Source organism: Lampetra fluviatilis, chromosome 77 (assembly GCF_964198595.1).
Source record: "Lampetra fluviatilis chromosome 77, kcLamFluv1.1, whole genome shotgun sequence".
Taxonomy (NCBI): Eukaryota; Metazoa; Chordata; class Hyperoartia; order Petromyzontiformes; family Petromyzontidae; genus Lampetra; species Lampetra fluviatilis.
Genome location: NC_136351.1, coordinates 663,647 through 672,482, shown reverse-complemented (window position 1 = coordinate 672,482; position 8,836 = coordinate 663,647).

Genomic DNA, 8,836 nt, shown 5'->3' with positions numbered 1-8,836 from the left:
GATTCCGATGTGTATCCGACTGCGGCATAATTAATTGTAACAAGCCAAAAAGCACCTGCTCTGCAGCTGTTCTTTTGGGCGTTTTATTCAACAATGGACGTCATGCTGGACAAGAGCTGCTCCTCAGGAGCACCTGTGGAATGAGACATTACACACTTCGACATTGAACCTCACTGATCATTCCATTCCGATCTGACAGAGGCCACTTAAAATTAATTTAGTTGTTAAGTTGCCATCAAGTTAGGTTGGGAACGCCGTGTAAGGACTCCTTGGTGCTCTTACGGCTTGAGAATAAGTCGTTGATGAAGCTCACTGTTACACAAGGTTTCCATGAAGTGGAACGTAACTCGGATTATTTAATTATTATAAAGTACTCCAAGTTCAACAACGTCGTGTTTTTGTAAGAAGCATCTTTCATGACCCCGACTGGGGTCGTGTACAGTATTATTTGCGTGGATTTTACAATCACCTGCTGATTATAGCCGACTGTGATTGCGATATTTTTACGATACCGTTTTGGAAATGGCGAATCGCAAATAACGTGAAACACTGCCCGAATATGAATTTTCCATACTGCTTATTAAACAGGTGAGATTTCAGGCAATAGCTATTCTACATGGCAGAGCAGCATGGTACTGTAGCTTATTTAACTTCTAACTCATTCACTGTTACATTTACATCCTGTTCCCAGACAGATTACGTTATTGGACGAATATTTTAAAAATCCATCATAGAGCTTTCAAAAAAACTTTTGCTCAAAAGGCACTTGGTCTAGCGAGTGAAGTGGGTGAGCTGGAGGTCACGGTGATGAGAGTCGCTCACCGTGCCCCGTACCTGGTCCACGCTGGTCGCGTTGGTCGCGTTGCGCCATCACGGGGCGGAGGTCCGAGCCCGCCAGCTGCTCCCCTCTCTGCTGCTGCTGACGCGGCCTCTGCAGCGTCTTCTTATGGAGCCCGCGGGCCAATCAGAGAGAGGCACCTGCATGGCGAGGAGTCGCGTGCAGCTCCGTCTAGGGTCCTGTTTGTGCTCTTTCAATTGGCCTTGCGCCCTCTCAGCTGCGGGCGTTTGCCCCACCCTCAAGGGGCTCACAGACAGCCAGCGAAAGGCTTGTCCACGTTACCATGTCCGAGGATGAGAGCGGGACTGACTTTTGGAACAGAAAATACTTTTACAGTGAATGTAAAGACCGATCGACCAACACCTCCAGTACTTTCGATCTGTAGCATCCGGCTGTCAATAGTGCCGCTAGCATTGTTGTATTCTTCGTTGTAACTTGTTGACCCGCGCCTACTGGACATCTGTGAAAAAGATCTTCATAGCTCATCGGATTCCTCCTCCAGTCTTAATAAAGTTTCTCATTCTGAGAGAATACCCAACCTGAACCCTTCAAATCATCGCATCGCAGAGTCTAGCGACTCTGTCCAAGCCCAGTCGTCTGTCTGTCCAGACTCTCAGAGTGCCGCATTCAAGCCGGCAATTTGTTGAAGGAACTGCATCCCAGGAAGTTGGCTGCAACAATCCAACACAATCAGATTGACGGGATCCTAAGTTACATGAGGTACATCTGAGGTCAACGCTACATAACGAAATAAATAATTAAATAATGGTGTATTGGGAGGCAGAGTGATGCAGCAGAAACGATCCTGGATCAACTAGAGATTCGGCTGCCTTTTTGGATGAACATGACATGATTTCACCTCGTTCTGTATCAGGGTGATTGAGCGTGTGAGTGAGTGGAGTTGGAATGTACTATTTTTGCTCTGCATGAGGGTGACTGAGTGGAGCTTGTATTATCTTTCTTTTTCGCCATGTGTTTCCTCTAGATTCTCCGGTTTTTCGCCTACAGCGAAAGGACCCACAAAATATCAATGATGTTTGACAAAACATGGCAATGCTGAACACTCACCTGCACATGACTCGATTGTGGTTACACAACATCAGCAACATTTCCCCTTACGCTTCTTTCTGAACAAAGAGTATTTAGACTGAATGATGGTTTCTCTGAGTAAACGGGCATAATAACAACATATATATGAGGATAAAAAACATGGTTGCCATCAACAGTCGTTACACACTGGACATTATGATGAAGGAGTTTGAGTATAGAAAGGAGCTGGATAGCAAATGCATTGTAAAAAGTTTATTAAAACTGAAAATGCAAATTACATTCAAATTAAAACGAAAACTGTACTTGCGACGCAGGTTGTGCTAATACATGCGTCGCAAGTATAGAGTTTCGAGTCCGTAATAATTCAAATAAACGCAAATTAAGACGAGGATTTTTTTTTTACAAAACCTACTGACAAAAAGACTGCAGTAGCTTCGACATGTCTCAAGAATGGAGCTTGACAGAGTTCCAGATATGATGATTAAAATGCAATGATTGAGAAGTCAAGGAACCGATAGCGTGTTAGATTGAGAAAGTGCAGCAAGATGTAGAACAGAGGGGATTGGTGATGGACGATTGACCGACAAATTGTTAGACAAGTTGGTAGACCACAGGTAGCAATTAAGGAGTGTGGTCAGACCCATCGTGACTGCTCAGTAGAGGGTGGTGATCTGAAAGAGAAGTGAAAGTCACTTTGCTTGTGCGTTGAGACCTCTGTCGTGAATTAGGTCAGAACCAGCCCACAGTTTGTCTGTCACTGCTGCTGCTGCTGTCAAGATTTATCTGAGTATCCACACATGGCCATGTGCTCTTAAAATAAATTATTCGTGTTGTTTTCAGCCTACACTATTATTTGGCTATGATTATTTTTCTCAAAATTTAAATATTTGATGATTGTAACTGAAAAGATTTGTGACATTTTATACAGGGCCTGTAACCTACATGGCGTGCCTGATATTGTTATCATAACATGCGTGTCACTGTGTGCATGTGACGGTGTTTATGTGTTTGGTAGTCAGGGGAGTGTGTCTCTCTCTGTCCCTTTCTCTGTCTCTTTGCCTCTCTCACGTTGTCTCTCTCTTTCTGTCTGTCTATCGTTTGAAACTACATCCTCAATTAAAGCTACAATATGAAACTGTGCTCCACCACACACCACTTTACTACAACACAGTACCACACCACTGCACCACTCCACCACTGCATCACAACACAATACCACAGCTCTACACCACTACAGCAACAAGTTGTACCACTACATCACGACTACACCACGCGTCTACACCTTCCCACTCACCACACCCCTAAAACACACCATTATCAATGGCGCCATTAACAACGGCGTCTCTAGCAACGACGTCGTTAGCAACGGTGCCGATAGAACCAACGGTCAGCTTTAGTGAAGGTGTCCCTAGCAACAATGTCGCTAGTAACGCTGCTGGCCCTACAAAAATATTAGGAAAGCATCAGAAGGCTGGTGGGAGGTGCTGGAAGGAATGATTGAACAAAGTGTAGGGCTGTTACAGAGAGCCCGTTATGCATGGCAGCCTATGGTAAACAAGCACAGTGGGCGGGGCTACGTCAGTGCACGGGCAGGTGCCCTCTACGACGTCCGCGCTTCGGACGTTACGATCCCCCGGGGCCCCACCCCTCAGGGAGGTGGTTGTATAAAAGGGGAATGTATCGGGGGGCTCGGGAGTGATGTTTAGCTAAAGAAGAGGAGGCGGAAGACGTCTGAAATAGAGCCCTGGACTCCCCCTGGTACGCCGTCCTTATCAGGACCGCGCAGGCTCGAGCCAGTGGCGTGGTACCAGAGCCAGAGCCAGTGCTGGTCTGGACTCTGGGTACCGGGCCCGACTGACCAGTGTCGGGCCAAGATAGCCTCCCCTAGCCCATTAGTGGAGGACTCAGAGGCAGGCTAAGGTTAGCCTAGAGGTGTGTCCTCAGATAGACGGGTGAGGGGGCCGATACCCCCTCAATTGTGTATGTCACAAAGTTGGTATTCAAATAAACAAGTGTGCCTCCAACTCCGGTGTCAACGAGTCATAAGCATTACTACATCTGGCGTCAGAAGTGAAACAAAGTACGAACATGGATACACGCCGGACGACTCGAGTCGGAGACCAGGAGCAGAGGACACCGCTGCAGTTGGAGAGCCCGAGACGGCTGAAGATGCCATCGAGCAGCCGGGGCTGGGTGCATCCACGCCACAGCAGCTGGAGGAAGGGGAGCCGTCGACGGAGGGGCTGAGGCAGGCGCACGCGAAGCTGGCCGAGCTGCTGTACGCCGCAGCCGCCATGCTCGATAACATCACACGGCTGGGGGCTGCGGGACCGCCACGAGGCGACAGCAGCCAACGACCACAGCGCCTTCCCGCCATTTCAACGAAGCAACATTTTGAAACTCCCGCTATCGCCGCAGCTGCTGTTGAGGGCGTGGCCGCTCTAAGCATCGCGTCCAACGGCGGGAGTACAGTACCTGCCGCGTCACCACGGGTGCGACCGGCGATGCCATCGCTGCTTCGGGCCGACGCTGAGTCGAGTGAGGGAGACGAGGGAGCGCGATCGTCCTCTGCAGCCGCTGCCTTACATCAGCGACTGCCGCCGCTCAAAGAATTTGTGGGCGAGGAGGGCGACTGGGGCGGCTTCCAGCGGCGCTTCCTCGCTCACCAGGAGATGGCACAGTGGACAGACGCCGAGGCTCTCCGAGCACTGCCAGCACTCCTCGACAGCGACGCCCTCGCCACACTAACATCGGCAACGAAGGAGAGGCGTTCCACGCTGCGGAAGGCGATGCAAGTGCTGTCCGCTGTGTATGGGCCACCATCGGACTGTCGTCAACTCTTTTACGATCGCCAGCGGGGGACGAAGGAGTCGCCCCTGGCGTACCGTACAAGCCTCCTGGCGCTGGCAAAGGAAGCCTTTCCACGAATGGACGACGAGGGGATCGACGCCATGGTGACAGAAAAGATACTTTTGCTGGCGGACGACTTAGACATCGTCATTGTCGCACAGGACGATGCAGAAATGTGCTCCCTCCAAGCGGCCCGTCTCCTCCACGCAAACCTGTCCTCTCAACGACGGAAGGCCAGCAAGGCGGCGAGCGGGCGCGCCGTCGCTGCGGCCACCCTCCCGGCGGAAGAGGTTTGCGCCATCAACCATCGACGGCAGCACGGAGCGGGAGCGCGGGGGGACCGGGCCGGTTCAAGCCATCTACAACGTCCATCGTCGCCACCAGCGCTTCCACGCTGCTACAACTGCGGCATCCGGGGCCACGTCGCCTCGGGGTGCCGCTCTCCTCGGCAGCGCGGGACGACACCTCAACGGGACGCCGGCCCTCGTCACAAGCTCCACCATCATAATCCGGCGAGTCGCGGCACCCCTCACGTTTGGCCCACGCACACGCCCGTCGCACACTTAAACACCGCAGCGAAGGGGGGGCCAATATCGCGTACCATGGCACCAACACGCACCGCTCTGGGTACTCACATTGAACCCAGCCAGTGGTCCGTGTTGGCCCATCGGGTTGTAGCCGCGTCGTCGTGGTCGTCGGCCGTTGTGGGTCACATCGATGGGGTGGAGGTTCGCATCTTGGTCGATACAGGAGCATCGGCGACCATTATTTCGGAGTTGATTTATAACATTCTCCCTGCCCAGAGCCGTCCTTTGATGCCTGTTAATGTGCCATTCTTTGCTGCTAACGGGGGTTCACTTGGCATCATCGGACAAATTCGAGCCCAAATTTGTGTCGGGGATATTAAATTATCTGGGCCAATTTTTGTTTCCTCCTCGCTGGCGGTTCCGTGCCTGCTGGGGACGGATTTCCTGGCCAAAATGCCGATTAGGATATTAATCGACCAGGGATGCATTGAGCTCCCATCGGGCCGACGCATGGCGTTTTTGCCATCCCCCGCTACGAGCCGGACGGCGTTCGCGACGGTGCCGGCGTTCGTAGATAGAACGGTGCGCGTTCCTCCGGGGGCGCAAATGTTAATTCCTTTGAGACTTCGGCGGCCCTTCGCTAAGGGCATTGGGGCTCAAGGGGTTTTGCTGGGACCGTCTAGGGCCGGGGTCAGTGGACCTAATTTACTCCCGGCCCAGACCATAGTGAGAGGGGATGGAGAACCCTTCATCGCGGTCCTCAATGTGGGCTCGCAGACGGTGGTGGTCCCACAGGGGACCGTGCTTGCTCACGCAACGCCGGTGCCCTGTGAGGAACCCGTCGCGAGTCATGTCGGCGCTGCCCCTGCACCGCGACCACATTCAGACAGCGATGAAGGGTGGCTCGAGGCGCTTTGCGCGGGATCGACGGACCTGTCAAATTTAGAGCGCCAACGTCTTAAGACACTACTGAGGGAATTTTCCGACGTTTTCAGTCGGGATAAATACGATTTGGGCTGCACTCATCTGCTGCGTCACCATATTGATACGGGTGACAGCGCGCCAATACGCCAAAATCCTTTTCGGTTGAGTCCCGCCGAAAAGGACCATGTCAAATCGGCTGTTGATGACATCGTCCTGGTTAAGAAGCAGGACGGTTCGTTGCGGTTTTGCGTTGACTTTCGGCGCCTTAATAAAATTACGGTTGCCGACGCATACCCGCTCCCACGGATGGACGAATCGCTTGACGCCTTGGCGGGAGCGCGATTCTTCTCCACATTGGACTTACTTTCGGGATTCTGGCAGCTTCCTCTGGACGATGATTCAAAGCCTAAAACTGCTTTCCGTACTCCGCACGGCCTGTTTCAATTCAACCGGTTGCCGATGGGCTTACACTCAGCGCCGGCAACTTTCCAGCGGTTGATGGAATTGGTTTTGGCTGGATTGCAATGGGAGTCGTGCCTGATTTATTTGGATGACGTCATTGTCTTTGGCAAAACTTTTGAGGAACATCTCCAGAGGTTGCGGGCGGTTTTCCTAAAGATGCGGGCTGCTAATTTGAAATTTAAGCCCCAAAAATGCCATTTGTTACGCGAGTCGGTGCGTTATTTGGGGCACATCGTGGGGCGCTCAGGTATTTCTACCGATCCCGCCAAAACGCAGTGTGTAAGCTCCTGGCCGACTCCCACCTCAGTGGGAGAGGTTAGGAGTTTTATTGGGTTTGCGTCGTATTATAGACGCTTCGTCGCTAATTTTGCGACTATCGCCAAACCCCTACATGCTTTAACATCTAAAGGGGTTCGGTTTTGCTGGGGTCAGGAGGAGGAGGCTGCTTTTTGCTCCCTTCGGGATGCTTTGGTAAACGCTCCTCCCCTGATTTACCCTGATTTTTCAAAACCGTTCTTGCTCGACACCGATGCGAGCAACACGGGTATTGGGGGCGTGCTCTCCCAGGTGGTTGACGGCGTGGAACATGTGGTTGCGTACGGCAGTCGGGTGTTGTCTCCAGCGGAGCAACGGTATTGTGTCACCCGTAGGGAACTGTTGGCAATTGTCCATTTCGTCCAACAGTATCGCCCATATCTGTACGGTCGGCATTTCACCGTCCGCACAGATCATGCGGCACTGCAGTACGCCCTGAGGGTTCAACAGCCATCGGGACAATTGTCCCGATGGTTGGAGGTCCTCCAGGATTACGATTTCCAAACCACATACCGTAAGGGCGTTCGCCACACCAACGCGGACGCTCTGTCACGCTTGCCAACCACCTCCGAGTGTGCATGCCTCCTGGGGTCTGGACGTTGCAGGCCTCCAGGGGACACATCGGTACCTGTCTTGGCGGCCGCCAACGACGACGATGCAATGGTTCCTAATTCGATCGAACAACAGGGCAAAGATTCCCTGTTGGGGTTGCCCGTCATTGAATGGGGGCGCCTCCAGATGGAGAATGTCTCCCTCCTCGGGTGGCGACGTCGCGTTGGCGGTGCGGCGGGGGGAAAAAGAGGTGGTTCCGACGCATGGGAAATGTGCCAAGGTCTGCTAATGCATTGGGACGGGAAGTCACGTCGACATCGGCTGGTTGTCCCTACTGGGTTGCGGGGTAGGGTGGTATGGGCCGCTCATGAGCGCCTCCTACACCTGGGGACCCAAAAGACTCTCGCCTTGCTGCAACTTGATTTTTACTGGCCTGGCATGACGAGGGATGTGGGGGATTTGTTGGGATCGTGCCCTCAATGTGCACAACGCAAACCGCCGGCACGGGAGTCTAACCCGCCCTTGCAATCGATCAAAGTGTCCAGGATAAACGAGCTGGTCGCTCTGGACATTTTGGGACCATTCCCCGCCACCCCCAGAGGGAATAGATATTTGTTGACGGGTGTCGAGTATTTTACACGCTGGCCTATGGCCTGGCCTTTGGCCAACCAGTCGGCAGCAGCCATCGTGGAGGCCTTTGTTCAGGGTTATGTCCTGGACAAAGGTGCTCCGGAGAGGCTGCTGACCGACCAGGGCAGAAATTTTTCCGGTAAACTACTCAGACAAGTCTGCGATCTCCTGGGCACAAAGAAAATTCGGACCTCCCCATATCACCCACAAACTGACGGGATGGTCGAACGTTTGCATCGCACCATCTCGTCCATGTTATCACAACAAGTTTCGGACTCGCAAACGGATTGGGACCTACAAATTCAGGGGGTCTTGGCGGCGTACCGGATGGCACCCCATGCGGCTACGGGGTTTTCTCCCTTTTACCTCATGTACGGCCGAGAACCAGACCCGCCTGTTCGTGCCCAGTTGCGGATCCCCGTGCCGCAGGGAAAAACTAATCTGGCTGACCACGTTAAATTTAATCTGGACAAATTGACCGAGGCACGGGATGCTGCAATGCAAAACTCTGACCTCCGTCAGAAGGCAAATGAGCGCCTCAGATTGAGTCGAGCGCACATGCTGCAGTGGAAGCCGGGGGACAAGGCATGGTTGCACTGCCCCCAGGTGCCACTGGCAACCTCCTCTAAACTTGTGCGGCCGTGGCGGGGCCCTGTGGAAGTGGTGGAGGTGTTACGTCCGCAGTGCG